This window comes from Rhinolophus sinicus, chromosome 15, assembly GCF_057876585.1.
Source record: "Rhinolophus sinicus isolate RSI-liver-muscle chromosome 15, RSI-T2T, whole genome shotgun sequence".
Lineage (NCBI taxonomy): Eukaryota > Metazoa > Chordata > Mammalia > Chiroptera > Rhinolophidae > Rhinolophus > Rhinolophus sinicus.
In genome coordinates this window covers 13,182,340-13,201,323 of record NC_142515.1, presented here as the reverse complement: position 1 = coordinate 13,201,323, position 18,984 = coordinate 13,182,340, and the positions used below count along the sequence as shown (strand labels likewise).

At 39.2% G+C, this 18,984-nt stretch overlaps 1 protein-coding gene across 1 annotated transcript in view; it reads right to left on the bottom strand.

The window, feature by feature from the left end:
• The window catches only part of ABLIM1 (actin binding LIM protein 1), a 290,923-nt gene extending 273,749 nt beyond the window's left edge, over nucleotides 1-17,174 (bottom strand). Inside the window, exons 1-2 of the mRNA XM_074339011.2 lie at nucleotides 16,988-17,174; nucleotides 7,427-7,487 (exon numbers count right to left, since the gene is read on the bottom strand). The gene's annotated coding sequence lies outside the window, so the exon portion shown is untranslated. The remainder of the gene's footprint in view (nucleotides 1-7,426; nucleotides 7,488-16,987) is intronic.
• Nucleotides 17,175-18,984: the final 1,810 nt, after the last annotated feature.

Sequence of the window (18,984 nt, the reverse complement as noted above, 5' to 3'; positions counted from 1 at the left end):
GGGCCTTATGTTAAGAACTATAATTTAATACTTCTTTCACTGCTCCTATAAGGTAAATTCTTATTTACAGATTCATTCACTCATTTAACCAGGAAATAAACAAGGCGCTGAGATAAAGAATAATGAAAAGGTAGATTTTAATTGATTTGATAATTCAAGGAACAGAAGGCGCTCACCACAGAAAGAGCAAGGAAAAGATTACTCGGACACGGGGTGCAGATACAAAAGCTCTATATGGGGGGGGTGGGAGCATTGACATGTTCAGGGACAAGAGACCCAACCACTGTGGCCCGGAGCAGAATGTAAATGAAATTGAATGACTATACCTCAAGTTGGACAGATAAGCGGCGACCAGATCAAAATCCTGAAATTTTATTTTTAAACTAAAGGTAATGAAAGAGCATTTAAGAATTTTAAGCAGGCAAAGGGTGTGATCTGATTTACATTTTACGATCCTTTCTTTGCTGCTACATGGAGATGGACTGGAGGGGAGAAAGAATGGAAAGAATGGAAGTGCCTAGATCAGTTTGGAGGCCGTTAGAGTAATGGAGAGATGATGGTAGCCCAGAATGTGAGGGCAATATGAATGGAGAATAAAAGTAAGCGTCAAAAGATGTTTTGAAGGTATAATTGACAGGATTTGTTGCTGGATCGGTCATGAAGATGAAGGACGAGGAAGAATCCTGGACGATCCTTAGGGTTTGGGCTGGGATAATCAAGTACAGAGAGGTTCCATTTACTGAAATGGACAATGTGCAGATGAAGAACACAAGCAAGAGGAAGGTTTGTGGAATGAAATCTGGAACTTTGTTGCGGCCATGAGTTTGAGCAGTCTACAAGACACCCAGTGTAAGTTTAAATACGTGGCTTGATGTGTGAGTTTAGATCTTAGAGGGGAGGTCTGTGCTGCAGATAAAGTCTCAATCGATCAGCAAAATGGTAACATTTAAATACACGGAAATTAGTGAGAGTACTTTAGAAACGATTATAGTATAGGAAAGGGAGAAGTGAGGCTCCAGGACTGACTCCTGAGGAGTGCTAACATGTAGTAGCGGGATAAAGAACCAGACAAGGAGAAGATGGAGGAGCTCAGATGGGAGGAAAACCAGGAGAGAGTGGTATTGAGTAAACAAGAAAAAAAGAGAGTTCGGGGAAGGGAAAATTGGTAACCTATAGGCAACAGTGTGCGAGTAAATGTTTAACAAATGGCTGTGGTGGGGAAAAGGCCGATTTGTAGCATGTGTGGATATCCACGGTATAAATACTCTCACCTTGGCTAATTTCAAGCTACCAGCATACCTTCGCTGAACTTGGTTTGGGGAAAGATGCACACAAATAGCTATCAAGCACCATGGCTATTGGACTCAGGGACAACACAGCTGCTGAGGCGGGCATGAGATGAAGACAGGAAAATGTGCGTTGAATTGGACCACAGGCAGGTCTTTAGACCCTACTAAGAGTTATCTCTGGACTACGGAGGCAGAAGCCGCACTGAAGTGGGATGAGGATGAAGGTAAGAAAGACAGTGTATAACTTTCCAAAAGAAATACATGGTAGCTGGAGGGAGGCGTCAAGATTTTTTTTAAAATGAAATCTCAATGAGATTAAGATTTCTGCCCTGAGAGGCATCAAATAAATGGTGGGGATAGGATTTGAACCTTGGATTGTCTGACTACAAAATTTATGCCTTATTCAGAGTTTCCTGGACCAAGAGGAAAATATTTATAATTACAAATTACTCTTATAATTATAAAAAGACTTAACAGATTTTCTATTTGCAGAGTAATACTGGAATACTACAGCGAAGCATATGGAAACCGTTAGCTAGTCAAGTTCAACACAACAGCATATGACCAGACAGTGCCACCTAGTGCAACGTTTACTTGGCAGATAAGCTTCCATTACATTTTACAGCTTATAAATGAACACACATTAAAATACCTGTGAACTAAAATACCTAAAGGTGCTACCTTCAAAACTCATGATTTCATAGATTCTGATTCTTAGGTAGTTTCACAACATTACATATGGGAAGGGCCTGCGTCCTGTGTTTTGTATAGTACTAAGTAAATACAAAGCTCAGCAAATAATGAATAAGGGTAGGAACCAGAGAGGGATGTCACTTTTCTGTAAAAAAATTAAAGGCTCTTGCATTGAAACTTAAAAGAAATTATAATTATTCTTCCCTAGAAACCAGTTTGCAATGATGGAATAAGAAAGTTACTTAGGGACTTTATTGGATTTCCTGGGGATGTTTTGCCTTTGGCTTTGTAAGAAGACAGACCTTTTTGATAAGAACAATCATTCTTAGCAGAATGGGTGAGGGGTGGAGTGCCTAAGTGTAGATGCAATAGACATTTGAGGTTCTATTTTTATAGTATAATTCTATCACCATGAATAAATCACCATGTGTAAATACATATATGTAAATATATAAAATATATATGTAAATACATATAAATATACATATCACCATGTGTAAATATAATTATAAGGTTATAGCTATATTTGGGGATTGTAACGTTAAACTATCATAATGATAATAGTTTTGAGCAAATACAAAATCTTATACTAATAGAAATAACTAAGAGCATCAATATAATTATTTCTTTTTCTTCTTAATACTTACATTATAGAATTATATTAAGTTTTTTTAAAATAGGAAAAGACTTATTGCTATTTTTTAAAGAGAGGAAAGTAGATTACTTGTAGATAATTTAACTGTCTGTTAGAAAACCCAAGTATAGTAATACTACTTGAACTGTAGAGTATATTCTAAAACAAAAATAACCATACAAAAATCAATAGCTATATTACACATCAGAAGTAGTCTGTTAGAAAGTGTAAGGAAAAAAGATCCTACTTACAATATCCTAAAAAAACCCACAAAATTCTCAAAATATCATTAAAAGTATAAAAGGCACTGTAGCTTACTAGAATTGGACCACGTGTGGGTTGGAATCTGTTCGATGGTGGGTTGTGGAAAGATGAGGACTGAATTATATTTAGTTTTGAGCCACTTCAAAATATATCTTTCTCTTGTGAAAACTTCATTTATATAAGAAATAATATTAAACAAAATTTTAAATAGCCTTATTAAACAATGGAGGATAAATAATACAGTATTAAACTTAGATTTACCAAACAGCACCCATGAAATTATTTGATCAGACTGCCACCTATAGGTGGCAAGAAAAGCCACATGGCCCTTGTAAAATGTCATCAGTACTAAAGAAAAAGGGTAAGGCTGCCAGATACAACAGAGAACCCTCACTTGAAATGGCTGTCAGTTAATAACCAATATTTTTGTAGTATGTCTCAAACATGTCACGTGACATGCCAACACTGAACAATTATTCATTGTTTACTTGGAATTCAAATGTCACTGGACATCTATAGTTTTACTTGCTAAATCTGATAACCCTTAAAAACGGAGATAATAATGCTGGCCACACTCTGCTGCTTAAAACCTTTCAAAGGTCTCTCCCTGGCCTCAGGAGAAGGCGGGAGCATCTTAACATGGCAGATAAAAAACATTCAAGTCTGCTCCCATCGTGCTCCTCCCTGTCTTAGCGCCAGCTTCCCATCAACATCAACAATCCTCGTTTTGCTTAGGCAGTTGGCTTAGGCTAGAATACACAGGTTCCTGGTTTGTCTGTCTTTTAATATTGTTTATGATAATTTTATTATATAGTTCACATCCTACCTTCGGACTTATTAAATGAATGTCAAAATTATAATAGCAGACTATAACTAAATAATGCATTATTTCAAGGAGATAAAAACTAACGAGAACACATAACTTACACAAAACCATAACCTTGAAAAGACACATTGGAAAATATTTTATTTCCAGCAAATTTTGTGGTCTTATTTAAATGTTAATGAAAGAAAAATCCTAGTGAACTTAAATTGTGAGTGTGCATGTATGTGTGTGTGTGTGTGTGTGTGTGTGTATGTGTGTGTGTATCTGGCTATATAATTTCCAGGGCCCCATGCAGTATGAATATGTGGAACATTTTATTCAAAAATTATTAAGAATTTCAAATGGTAATGGCACAGCATTAACCCAAGCATGAGCCCTTCTAAGAGCAAGGTCATGACTGCACAGGTCACATGTCCTGTATATATATTATTTTCCCTAACTGAATTGATTTAGAAGTGAAGCATCTCTCAGGGAAGTTCTTTTTTGCTAAAACTAGAAGTATATGAGTGAGTTAAAATGGTGACGTTTTGAGATCTTGCTAAGTGGATCTACTAAATAACCAAGAAGAAAATAAAGGTTATAAGAATGCAGACTCTGTAGTCAATTCAAGGCCTGGCTTCATGGCTGCCTGAAGGACGCATGGGTTGGCTTTAGGGATCTACACACTCCTTCTAAATACAATCAAAACACTGTGTGTGTGTGTGTGTGTGTGTGTGTGTGTGTGTGTGTGTGTGTGTGCATGTTTCAGGGGAAAGCTTTCACCTTATTCCCAAAGGGGTCGATAACCCCAAAAAGGCTTAAGAAGCACTGTTCTATGAAATTGTTTCTCTTTATTTTGAATTTATTTCTCTGGACAGCCATGCTCTGTTTAAAGAAGCCTCTGCTGGTAACTAGTTGAAAAACTTTAAATATAAAAACGTTGTGCAGATTTTTAAAACTACTTTATTTCAGAATATAGAAGAGAAATATAAAAAAATATATTACATTAGGATACCTGATGGTTTAGTAGGTCCCCTTAGTAAGACATTAATACATCACAGAAATTTCATTTACTAGGTATCAAGACTAAAGAAGTAGAAAACTGAAAATGTTTCCTTCCTTAAAACGTTTTTCACTGGGCTTCCAGGACACCACTCTTCTGTCAGTCAGTCTCCTCCTACCTACTACTGACTGCCTCTGCTTCAGTCTTTTTGTGGGATTCTCCTCTTCTCCCTGTCAGGCCTTGAACCTCTTCTGCCTTCATCGCTATATACTCCGTAGCTAATCTAATGCAGTCCCGGGACTTCAACTGCTGTCCACATGTTGATGATTTTCAAATTTACATTTCTAGTTTGCAACGCTCCCTTAAACCCCAGACTTCTGTATTCTGCTGTCTTCTCAATATCTCCATGTGAGGGATTTAATCGACATCTCAAAGTAAAAACGGCCAAAATGAGCATCTGATTTTCCACGGTTACGACTCCCACAGTCTTCTCTCCATTTCAGCAAATGGCAACCCCATTCTTCTGATACTCAGAACAAACAAAATCTCGGAGGAATCTTTGTCCCTTCTCCCTCCATATCATCTATTGGCTGAAGAGGTCAGCTTAACTTTCAAAATACTTCCAGATGGATATATAGTCAAAATTCATCTACATCCTTAACCCGAGCCACCATGATCTCTCTTACCTGGATTATGGCAAAAGTCTCTGTGATGGGAATAAGCCTGGCAGTGAAGGAGCCAAACTGAATGGTGGCCCCAGTTGCTGCACTCTAGCATCCATCCCTCTGTTCACACTGAAGCCATGCTTCCCAAGGTCTGCTTCCAGCCAGTGGCAGCACGGCAGGAACACTGGGGCAGGCCCACTGCTGAGAGATGGGGGACTTCTCTGATGGGTGGCTTTGGCTCAAGGACTCCCCATCGGCCTTACCAAACTTTCATAGAAGAGCACTGCAGTTTCACTCTTCCATTGACCCCTTCTGTCTCTTTCTATCCACCACCTAGGTTAGAACTTCATTTCAGTCTGAAGACTCTCAGCACCTATTCTGCCACTCCCTCCATTTCCCCTCGTAGGTGTTCCTCTTAACACATCTCTTACACATCAAATCTCAGTTTGGCTTCTCAGAGGACCCGGACCAACACAGTCTGCTAACTGGTCCTCCTGTTCCCACAATTACACTCCCACAGTCTCTTCGCACAGCAGCCTGAAGCGATCACATTAAAACCAAACCCCTCACCCTGGCCTGCAGACTACAGATCTGGCCCTTGCTTCCCCACAGATCTCATCTCCTCTTTGCTGGCTCTATGGCGACACAAGTCTCCTGGCTACTTCTGGACACATAGGTATGGTTTGCTTGCTTGTCTTTTTCTTCGGAACGCTTTTGCCCCAGACATATACATACCTTGATCTCTCTCCTCGTTCACATCTGTCACTCTCTACCCTCTTATCTTACTTTATTTTTTTCTTCATAGAATGTAATCACCATTTGACATATTGTATATCTATTTTATTCATTTGCTTGTTGACGCTCTTCCCCCACTATAGCACAAGTGCCATGAAAACAGAGATTTTGTATGTTTAATTCACTCTCATATCACCAACACAAATAAAAGTACCCGGCACATAATAAACAATAAATGTTGAATGAGTGAATTCTTACTAAAAACCATGTATAGGGTCGTACAATTCAAAGGAATTCATAAACACAAGTTTGATTAGAGACATCTGAGTTTTCTGAAGAATGAACACACAACTCGAAAACTTAGTACTATCACTAATTAAAGACACATATTTTTGCTGATTATAGAAAAACAATGCTAAATTTTTATAAAACAATATTCAAACTACACATTAATCACTAACCTAATACAACATATGAAATAGCATTTTATCTCAAGCAAGCTTAAGCCACACGTAATTAGCTGAATTATAACCAGGAAAGTGCTAAAATGTCAAGGGAGTGAAAACTGTCTTTCTATGACTCTCAAGAGAGTAAGTAATACTGGCAAATCTATTTTTTCAAGTGCAGTGAAAAAAAATACAAAAACGTTCAACAGTCTCCCTAATGCTGAGAATATATGACAGCAAATTAACTTACTGACTGTAATAAGGAATAATTGGAAATACATCTGAATTTTTGTGGGAGTTAATAGAACTAGAGCCTTGAATACATTTGAGATTAATTTTTAAAATAATCATGTTCTAGTGAAACCAAACCTACTTTTCTACTTCCCCCCTTATTTTTCTAGCTATGTTCTTAAGGAAAGAAAAAACAAAATAAGAACATTGTATAATTACATTTTGAATATCCAGACCTAAACCATAAGTCAAAAGGGCACACAAAGCTTCTCTATTACATACATCCAAAGGGCAGACGCTATGGCATGGAAATAGAAGCCACAAAGTGCCTTTCTGGCATTCTGCCTTTCTCTGAATATTACATTTAGAGACAACAGACAAAAATGCAGACACTAGATCCTGTCACTGATTCACTGCACAGGAAAGTCAGAATTATTGAAGTATTTAAACGATACAACTAATGCCGGGTCCTCTGTGTCATTCTTGTCAAGTGGTTAAAAGAAGCCAAGTAGAAATTACGTTTCTCGTTTTACCCCTAAGCTATTGCACAAAATTGAATCAGTCATCTCAACCCTTCTAGAAATTGTGGCAAAAAGATAATAAGCATGCTTTAGAAATGCTTATGCATTACTTATATGGTGAGGACAAAGAAAATATTTACCTTACTGAATCTTATTCTGCATTCCATGAAGAAGCATGGCCCGTTTTTCATTTTATGTTGCCTATGAACAAAACAGAATTACGATCAATTAAACATTTTTAGACAGTGACTAACACTTCCTGAGGGCATGTGTGTCCAGTACAAAAGAAGTCCAAGGTATACCAGCATCCAGTGTGATCTCATAGAACACTGAGTCAAGAATCAGGAGCCCTTTGTTCTCACTGTAAATCAGCCACTCACTAGCTTTGTGATCTTGGGTAAGTTACAAAAACTTGCAGTCTTATTTATCTTTGCTGCTTAATAAATTATCTCAACCTTAGTGGCTTAAAACGACAAACATGTATTATCTCCATTTCGGTAGGTTAGGGATTTGAAAGTGGCTTAACTAGTTCTGGCACAGAGATTCTCATGAGGTCACCATCAAGATGTCACCTAGAGATGAGTCATCTGAAGGCTCGACTGGGGCTCAAGGATCCGCTTCCAAGCTCCCTCACATGGCTGCTGGCAAAGGTTTCCGTTCCTCACCATGTGGGCTCCCCACAGGGTTGCTCATGATATGGCAGCTGGACTCCTCCAAAGTGAGTAACCCGAGAGTGAGAGAGCCACTAGACAGGAGCTGCAATATCCTTTACAACCCAATCTCAGCAGCAACATACATCACTTCTGCTGTACTCTATCGTTCCTGTAAACCCACCTTGGCACACTGCGGGGAGGACTGCACAGAGTGTGAATACCAAAAAATGGGGATCACTGGGGAACATGTTGGAAGCTGGCTACCACACTCTCTGACCTCAGTTTCCTCATCTATAGAGTGAAGTCTTTTCATTCGATGATCCTAGAGGTTGGTTATCTCCTCTCTCCCCAGTCCAGACCTTGCTTTTCACTCTTATGCACAAGTTCCTACTTCTTTTAGCGTTAAGCCATACGGCAATACCGACTTCCACCCCTCCCTGGTGCTGCCATTTATATGCTTCCTGGTCACTGTTACCCCATCACCGTGATTTAACACCTGGCGTACAGTTGTGCTCTCACTGCAAGTCCTGTCATCATCCTAAGACTTCCATGTCCTCATGGATGACACATCTTCACCACGGCCTTTCAGTTCCTAACCTTCTTATCTCCAATGCCCTTCTCATCCACTCCATTTCACAACCCATTCCACAGCAACACCCTGAGGTCAGCACCAAAATGGTTTAACTTTGTAAACAATAAATTCAATCATCACTCTTTCACTGTAACTTCCTATCTTTCTAATTCTCTGGTTAACTCATTCTGAGATGGGTCCCCAGACCTGGTAGGAACCTCCAGGAAACCGTCACGTCTCCTTTCTCTCATTCCTCCTATTTTTTCACACTTCACATTAGATTTTAAAGTCCACCCCTTGACCCACATTCTGGATAGAGTCCTCAGCTCCGTTGTCTCATGATCTTTCTGTCACACCTGCCGGGGAAAGCCTTAATTCTTATTCATTTCAACTGACTACCCTGTACCTTCTCTTTTACCTAAAACCAAGTTACTGAGGCTGCTGGTGAAAATTACATAACAGTAGAGACTAGATTCATGGTCCTCACATTCACACAGGCTTCCAAAGTTGTTGACCAGCTCCAGAGTCAATGTTTCCTTAGTCAGCTCTCTCTCTTTCCAGTCCTCACAGAGGTTATTTCAAATAGTCTCCATTTTTCTCAAGCTCCAAACACACACACACACACACACACACACACACACACACACACACACACACCCCTCCCATCATCTTCATTCGTTCTTTTACTTCCCAAAGAAGATAAAATCCATTTACCTGAAGACACTTTGTGTCTGGACCCATTCTTTCCTCCTTTCCTCTGGTTACACTGAAAGATGAATTTAGCCTTCAATTTGAAGTCAGTCCCTGCTCCTGTGCTTGAAATTTCATTCCTACTCACCTTCTCATAAACCCTGATATTTTTAAATATATCTCACTTCACCTTCCTGTCTTCCTGCTATAGTCCCTTATTTTATTCTACTGACTTCCCCCTTGGTCTAAAACTGTGTAGTCTGATATGGTGGCCATGAGCTAGCCACATGTGGCTACTGAGCACTTGAAATACAGCTAATTCCAACTGATAAATCCTCACCAGGTTTCAAAGAATTTCTATTTTAAAAATATGTATATATAAATTATCTCATCAATCACTTTTTATATTGATTACATGTAGAGTGTATGGCTCTCTAAGGATGAGAAGGTTAGGTGGGACAGGATAGTCATCTTGACCTCTAATTCCTGCATCTTCCATTATGTGACCTGGCATTATGACATTATCTGGTCTACTTTATCTGAATGACACAATACGTTTTCCTCCGTATTTATACAAGGTTAAATTTCTCACACCATTGAACTTATAAAAAATGTGACCTTTATTTGTGAAGTAAAAGAAATTATTTGCTATTTTAATATCAATTGTGTTCATAAAGTAGGTAACAGTGTAATGACTATTTTTTATCCAGGGAAGTTAAATGCAGCTACTTTCAATCTCCTTTATATAATAATGGTCTACCGTATACTTTACTATATAAAGTATGTAGTATCATATACTATACAATGTATACTAGTATTTATATGTGAGATTAATAATTCTGTTGATGTTATTCATTTTTTAATATGGGGCATTTTTGGATTTCAGCCAGTGAAACCCATTTTGGACTTCTGACCTGTACAACTATAAGATAATAAATTTTTATTGATTTAAGCCACTAAGTTCGTACTAATTTGTTATAGCAGAAATAGGAATCTAGTACACCAATTTTCAACTTGGAAATCTTTTGATAGTTGTGACTTCTCTGTTAGCTTTTACATGATGTCTACTGCTGAACAGACATAGTTAATTTTGATACAGTAAAATCCCTCAATCTTTTTCTTTATGGTTTGCCTTTTGGGGTCTTGTTTAAGAAAATCTTGGCAGAGGATATCCATCTCATCCTGCTACTGCCCAAGATGTCATCCTGCTACCTCCTTTGTAAATTCCCTTAATAAACGCTTGATATAATGAAAAAAGAGAAAAAGAAAATTTTCCCAAAGACCCTGCAACTCCTATTCTTGAGTGTACCCCCAAAAATTGTATTCCATTATGCAAAAGGATTATTGAGTAGAAGTATGAGAGGGGAAAATATAAAGAAGCAATAACTAGATAAAAAGGGTTTATAGCATTAATATTATTTTAATGATAAATGCAAATGAGGAGTGATACAAATTATGATTTTGTGATTAAATAACGTCTAAAGGGAAAATCTTAGACCATAAATATACTGTCCAAAACTGACCAGAGAAGGTAAAATACATTAAATAAAATTAGCAGAGACAATGCTTCGGAGAACAATGAAAATCTTCATATCTTTAAGAGATAGAAATATGACATTAATGCAAATTGTGTGTGGAATTTCTGTTGACTTTTTAAAAGTGAGAAAATAGTTGTAAATGTACAGAATATTAAATCTAATTTTCCAATACAAAGTGTGAATGTTGAACGAGGATAAAAGAAAAAATGATATAGTAGAGTGACTAGTAAAGAGCTGTCGACAACAAGACAAAAGGCCCAAAATGGAGTCACTTTGCTAAGCCCCACATAACCAAACTGAGACTTAATTTAATTACAATTTTAGCTCTCTCAGAATGGAATCTTACAGCAGCTAAGCAGGAATTGCCTGATTAGCCCTAGAGAATAATCCCCTTTAGGAAAGTAACTTTGCAATAACCAACTACTTTAAAAATTTTTTCCATTACAGTTGATATTCAATATTATTTTATATTAGTTTCAGCAGTACAGCATAGTGGTGAGACATTTATTAATATATAATTTATGAAGTTATCCCCCCACTCAGTCTAATACTTATCTGGCACGATACTATATTATTGTCTATATTCCCTATGCTGTACTTTACATCCCATGACTACTTTGTAACCACCAATTTCTACTTCTTAATGCCTTCACCTTTTCCACCCAGCCCCCCACAGCCCACCTCCTATCCAGCAACCATCAGTTTGCTCTTTGTATCTATGAGTCTATTTCTGTTTTGTTTGTTCCTTTACTTTGTTCTTTGGATTCGACATATAAGTGAGATCATATTAACCAACCTGCTTTTTTGCCTACTATAACTTCCTTATTTCTGTTCCCTTCTGCCTATGAAAGCCTTGGTACAGCATCTCAGAGCTCCTTTCCATCTTCTAGATTGGATGTTGCCCCATTCGTTAATTGTTGAATAAAGCTAATAAGATCTTTAAAATTAAAACCAAAATCTTCCCACGCTATAGTCTCCTACATTTTTTTTCAATGATTGAAACTATACAGATTTACTTTTCATGTTTGTGTCTTTAAACTATTTGGTATTTGTTTTTATATATGTTGCGATGGAGAGATCTATTATAAATATTTTCCTATAGCAATACAGATTTTTTCCAATAGCAGTGTACATTGTTACCTTGGTTTATTAGTCTCTTCCTGCATTATAACTGTGCTATTATATTTTATTGCTTTGGCTTTACAGTTGGGTTTTGCTTTGTTCTGTTTTTTAATGGAGGTGAAATTCAGGTAACATAAAATACAAGTAAACAATTTAGCAGCATTTAGTACACTCACAGTGTTATGCAACCACTACCTCTATCTAGGTTCATAAATTCACAGTTGGTTTTAATATCTAGTAGGATAAGTTCAACTCTGCCTCAGGTTCCTCCATTAAACAAAAACAACAACATAACCTACCTCACAGAGTGGTTATTAGTTTTCAAAGCATAGTGTATATTAAGTGCTTAGAATAGTGCTTGGCACCTGTTATTACAAATTACTATGTCGAGTTATTGCGTTATGGGGGGAAAAAAGTCCAGGGTGATGTCACTCCTTTGCTGGCACCTCTTTTTCTTCCCAGACTCTGCAGTTTGGAGTAGCTCTGGGCTCACTCCTTGGACCTCCTCTCTTCCATATCTATTTTCATCCCCTTGGTGATCATATCCAGGTTCATGTATTTAAAATTCCATGTATGCCCTGACTACTGTCTAATTTATACTTCCAGCCCTGAGTCCCCAGTGAGCTCTAGACTGGTATGTCCAACTGCCTATTCAGCATTTCTACTTGGATGTCTACTAGACATCTTAAAGATCAAAAACCAACCTCTGGATTCACCCCGCTGAAACTCTACTTCTTCCCTAGCATTTTCCATGTTTAAAAATGTCACCACTATTCACAGTCATTCAGGCCACAACCTGAACAACAACCTTGATCTTGCTCGTTCCCTCACTCATATCCAATTTTTCAGCAAATCCTACCTGCTCTCCTTTTGAAATCTACCCAGAATCCAACTACTTCCCAACAGCTCCTCCATCAGTCAAACCACCATCACCTCGTACTGGAATAATGCGAGTCTCCCGTCTGGACTTGCTACTTCCATTCTTGCCTTCCCCACAGTCTGTTTTCTACATAGCAGAAGCCAGAGTGATACATTTTCTAAGTGCAAGCTGAATAGACCTGGTTAAAATCCTCAAATGACTTCTGGTTTCATTCAGAACAAAATCCAAACCCCTATGTCCCTGACCTGTGGCATGATCCTCTAGCAGTTGGTCTTAATGCAGACAGTGCTACCATATCCTCGCAGGTGTTCTGAATTCTTGGAGGACTACAGCGTTCAGGGAACAGTGCTAGACATCCTGCAACACACAGGATCTCCCCATACAAGAACGAGTTGTCTCTTGTCCTATAGAAATTTTGAATTTCTGGCTGGATATTCTTGTAGGTGAAAAACCTACTTACTATTAGTTGAGTATTTGATACATAATAAAATTTTTGGAAATGCAGTATTCTAAAGAGTAAGAGAAAGTAGCACATTATTTTCTTTGGAACATGACCAACAGTTGCCCACCATTGTAAAGAATCACATTATCCTTGGCAATATCGTTTGTTATTTGTATCACTAGTGTAACATATCTGAATGGATTTATAGCTATCACCTTTATGCTGATTCCACATATAGATTCAAACACCTATTTCATCATGCCCTCTTTTTTAAACTGAATCTGTACATTTATGGGTTAAAACACACTTAAGCCTATGAGATCAGGTCCAAATCCACCCTGCCTACACTCACTCTACTTTGTGGTCTGGGTCTAGGTCTTTGCAAACTCATTCTCTTTTGCCAGGTAACTCTCTGGTTCTGCCCACAGGGGGCACTAGAGGGAGAGTATGAGGCAGGAGAAGAGAAGAGGAGATGCCTCTTCCTGTTCTGTACTCTTTCTGCTGTCATTGGCTACCTCAGCAAGAGCACTTACCTCTGGCAGCAGCAGTTGGCTGCAGTTTTCAGCTCTTGATGCTTACAAAATTAGCCTTATGGTGTCACCTTGCAGGTACCAGTATCAGCAGGGCAGGACCTCTTTTTCAAGGGTTTAAGCCCTACCTCTGCGAGGTCCCTCTCTCCCTAGCCTCTAGTTGCTAAAACACCACCATCTTCCCTTTATTCACCCAACAGGTTATTATCTCTGCACCTCAATGTTTGACCCATGTAAAACATTTCTTATATTAAATTCTCTCTGCTGAAATTACTAGTGTGGTTTTGGTTTGCTGGACCGTACTCTAATGAATATAGTAGTTGGTGCCAGAGTGGTTCCAGAGAACAGACCCTCAAAGATGGGATTTGAGATTGTTTTGCTATACCCTTACCTTTGAAAGCAGTGCTGGGCTTTTTCATAACAGGAAATGGGAATCTAGCTATCTGTGGCCACCTAGGGCATCATGACTAACTATAGTATTACCTGTGGTTGATTGTAAAGTATAACCCTACTGAAAAAAGTGGCCTAGAGGACCAAGTGGCCATTGCACTTGACTGCTATGGTAATAAAAAAGAGTATAAGAACTGTGGGGTCATGGCTGCTTCTGACTACACTGGAGAGCTTACAGAAAGAAAATAACACCCAGGTTTTAAACTTTATTTCAAATCACAAAGAACTAGAGAGCATCTATGGTGGCTTTAAGATAATTTACAATTTTTTAGAGCTGCAGGGTAAAACTCACTGAAAGTCTTTTCCAAAATTCAGTTGTCTGAGTTATAAAATGATAAGTTGAATGCACTTGCCATGTCTCTTATGTTAAAATTATGGTATTAAGAGTGAGTGGACTTGACACTTAGAATGGGGACCTCTGACGGACTTGAACAAAAAGATGAGTATTTTGAACTCCAAGTCTCTCTGAGCCTCTCTTGGCAGCTCAAACAGCCTGCCCTCCTGTATCTGAGGAGATTGGAGTTGCTTAAAGATGCTCACCTAGAGAAGCTGATTTGCAAAGAAATGCCTATCCTGCTCAAGACCCGCTCTGAGATCTCTAGACTCATAACTAGAGTTAGGTCTCAGTACACTCCAAGGACATGAGTGTAAAGTTTGACCCAGAGGACATAGCTTATTCTCTGAAAGAATTGCCAGGTTTTCCTAGTACATAAAGGCAAAAACCTGGGGAATACGTTGGAAATAATTTGAAGAGCATTACTCCAAGGAGGAAAAAAATACCAAATGGATCAGGGCAAATGTACTGATATGAATGCATGTACAAGAGTTTCTGACTGGAACGTGTGAATTAACACAGCTGGAAGTGGCTCCAACAGTTTGCTTGGTGGGTTGATGAACGCTGTCTTCTCACTACGTCCTTACCTGGTGAAAGAAGGGGAAGGGAGCACTCCGGAATCTCTTTCATAAGAGCACTAATTCCATTCATGAGGGCTCTACCTTCATGACCTAATCACATCCCAAATGTCCTGCCTCCAAATAAATACCATCATGTTGGGGGTTAGGTTTTAACATATGAATTTTGAGGGGAAACAAATATTCAGTCAATTGCAAGCAGGATTACAACATGGGTAACAAGGGGAAAGGTATGTGGCTGGACTTCTTCGAATGGGCATAGAGTGAAGAAACTGTGTGCCGTGTGAATGTTCACCAAAGGGCTCTATTGCCGAGGAGTGTCTCGATAATCACGTGAACAAAATGAAACATTGGTAGATATCCATCAGCCTCTTTACCTAACCACCACAGGGCTTTCTCGGTGTGTTATTTATAAAGTGGCCATGGTGGCAGGAGTGGGTACTATACTGGGCTCAATAACATGCACTGTGCCTGACCAAAGTTAATCTGATGGCCACCACCACTGTGCAACTAACTGGTAACAGCAAAAACCCAGCTTGAGGTCTTGATATGAAACCGTGATGGCAGATCGATTACACTAGACCCCTGCCATCATGAAGGGAACAACACTTTGTCCTCTTTGATACAGATTTATATTCTGTATATGGATTTGCCTTTCCTATCTGCAATGCTTGAGCTGGTACCACCATCCTCACAATTATACAATGTCTTATTCTCATTGTGCTATACCGCATATCCTTGCTTTGATCAAGGAACTAATTTTATAGCAAAAATAAAAGCATGCCCTATAGCATGGCTATAGGAAAAGCGGCACCAAATATTGGTTGCTGGTTCTGAGCACGTACTGACTGCGTCCTGGCACGCACTGCCCCAGACTGCATGGTGCTGCCACTTCACTGGCACAGTACCTGAGTTTTTAAATGCCACACCACTGTTCTATCACGCCAGCTGCTTGAGGATGATGGGAAGTCCAGGGGATTCTATGAGCATAGACCCACTGCCACATTTCATTTGCTGTGAAATGAGTTCTTTGATCAGAAGCAATGATGTATGGAATATAATGACAGTAAATGGATTTTTAAAGTCCATAAATGTGGCTAAAGCATTTGAGGTATGAAAGGCAAATCCATATCCAGAGGAAGGGAACACACAGAGTAAGAACAATGTGCTGTTCCTTCCATGATGAATGTAGTGCAATGTCATCGAGCTGCCACAGGAAGCTGGCTGTTGCCCCTGGGGGACGCTTCCATAAGGGGTGCACAGCATTGGTCTCTGCTGTTGGCAGGAAGTCCACGTTTCTTATCTCATGCTTAACCTCTCATTCCTGCTGAGGTGGCCACTTCGTGAGCCCTGGGCAATTGGGGAATTAGGCTGACCGACATCTAAAAATGGGTCACCAATCCACCTGATTAAAATTCTCCTCCACAGAGCTTGCCTTCTGAAGAGCATTCATTTACATGGGATCTGAATGTCTTTATACTCTGTTCCTATTCAGAGAGGTTTATCTACATACTTCTTCCTCAGACAACCTTGTCACTAATCTTCCAATCATGTTCTTTCCAAGTTCCTGACTATATTGCCAAACCCTGAACCATATCCCAGGAACCAGGGGAGACCTGTATCTCTGGCCATCTCCACTTTCAGGAAAAATAAATAAGACGTGTCCTCTTCTCGGTTCTGCCCTCAGGCAGGCTTTCCCTTCTCCACTGTTTTTCAGGGTCACCTTGGAGTGGGGCTGTAGTGCTATAGCTGTGCTTTCAGGTGGTACTAGTATACCACGTAAATCCATCTGTAAACCAAACCAGAAGTTTTTCCAACTGGTCAAAGAGAACTCCTCATGAGGCCATAAATGATACATGGGAGAAAAAATAATGCCCTGCATATCCTGGGCCACTTACCCTCATGCAACTTACCTGTGTCTTCAGGGACTCCTTGAGCCCACTCTCATATATACCACTTCCATTTGATAATGGAGGGCGGCTGGGCATGCCAACTTAATGGCTGACTTTGTGGGTCACACGTCACCCGCTTCGTGAAGCACAGGTCAGGTCTCATGGTGATCCACTGTCAAGCATTCAGTCTTTACTAAGTTCTCATAGCAAGCAAGACATAGCTTTAAAAAAAAAAAAAAAGGCATAGTGATTTATAGAGTGTGACATAGCGTTGCTCCAAAATTCTGGGAGTCTGAACTGCAATTCACATACAGGAGCCCGCCGAATGCTCCATACAGCATCCCTATCTCCCCCTGACACTTCAGGCACCATTGAACCTGCTGGGTCATATGGCCCGAGTGGCAGAGCAGCTTACACTGCAGCCCGGACCTGTTATAATACCTTGTATTGTTTTGGGCCCCACTTAACATGTGCAGCTTTTGGTACCACTTGGTAAATGGGTCATAGTAGCACGTAAAAATGAGGAATCTATTGCTTCCAAATTCCAAAGGAGCCTACTGGGTATTGTACCTCTTTCCTAGTGGTGTTAGGGGTCAGCTATAGCAACTTGTTCTTCATATGGAAGAGATATGCCCTAGATCACTGAACCCCAAGAAGTGTCACCAAGGTGGCAAGCCCCTAAATTTTTGTGGGATTTATTTTTTACCTCCTAGCACATATGTATCTCAAACACATGTATAGAATTGTTGTTACTTCCTGCTCAGCCATCAGCAGAATACCATCAATGTATTAGAACAACACGATGCCCTGTGGAATAGAAGGGTGATCGATCTCTGCACATTAGAGCATGGCATAGAGGCAGGGAGTTGATATATCTCTCTGTGAGGGCAGTGAAGGTGTAGTGCTGGCCCTCCCTGCTGAAAACAGACTGCACTTAATAATCTTTACAAAAGGTCAGCAAATCATGACCCAAAGACAAAATTTGGCCCACCATCGATTTTTGTACATAAAGTTTTATTGGCACACAGCCATGTCCATTCATTTACATATTGGCTATAGATGCTTCTGCACTGCAATGCAGAGTAGAGTAGTTGGGACAGAAACCTATGGCCTGCAAATCCTAAAATATTTACCATCTGGCCATTTACAGAAAAGTTGCTCATTCCTGGTCTTTACTAACAGGTAGAGAGGTAAATACACTTGCCCTAGTAATAGCTGCAAGCCAGGTGCAAGAGGATGTGTTAACTTGCTCCAGCAATGAAAGCACCTCTGGAACAATAGCCAATATTGGAGTTTGTACCTGATTAAGTTTACAAAACTGCATTGTGGTTATCTAAGATACATCTGTCTTCTGCAGGGCTGAATAGGCAAATCGAACAGGGATGTGGTAGGAATCACCGTCCTGGATCTTTTCAGTCCTTTATGGTGGCACTAATCTCTGTAATCCTTCCATAAATGTAATAGTGCCTTACTATTTTCATAAATAGCGACAGTTCTAGTGGTCTCTACTTGGCCTTTCCTGTCATAATAGCACTCAATGTAGGGATTCTGCCAGTTGCTGAGTATGTCTCTCCCTGTTATGCATTACAAAACTGGACAAAAAACCCCACAGGTATGACTCAGGTACCCATTGGGACCACTCTGAAAAGAATTTGAGTCAAAAATCCAATATAAAATAAAATAATATATAATTAACACATTTTATTAATTTTCTATATGACTATAACATTAAAATATCAATATTAAATAATGTGTAACAAATTTAAAAAAAGAAAAAAATGGAAATGAAAAATCTTGATTAATCCAAGAAATCTAAGATATGAATGAAACGGAAACAAAAACCAGAAAAAATAAAAAACAAATAGATATTATACATAAAACCAAATGTATCAGCAATTATATTAAACGGGTTAACTATTCCAAGCAAAGGACTAAGACTGGCAGATGGGATGAAAAAAATCACATAATATATTGTTAATAGACACATCTTGTTTTTGAAGCACACAAAGTTTGAGAGT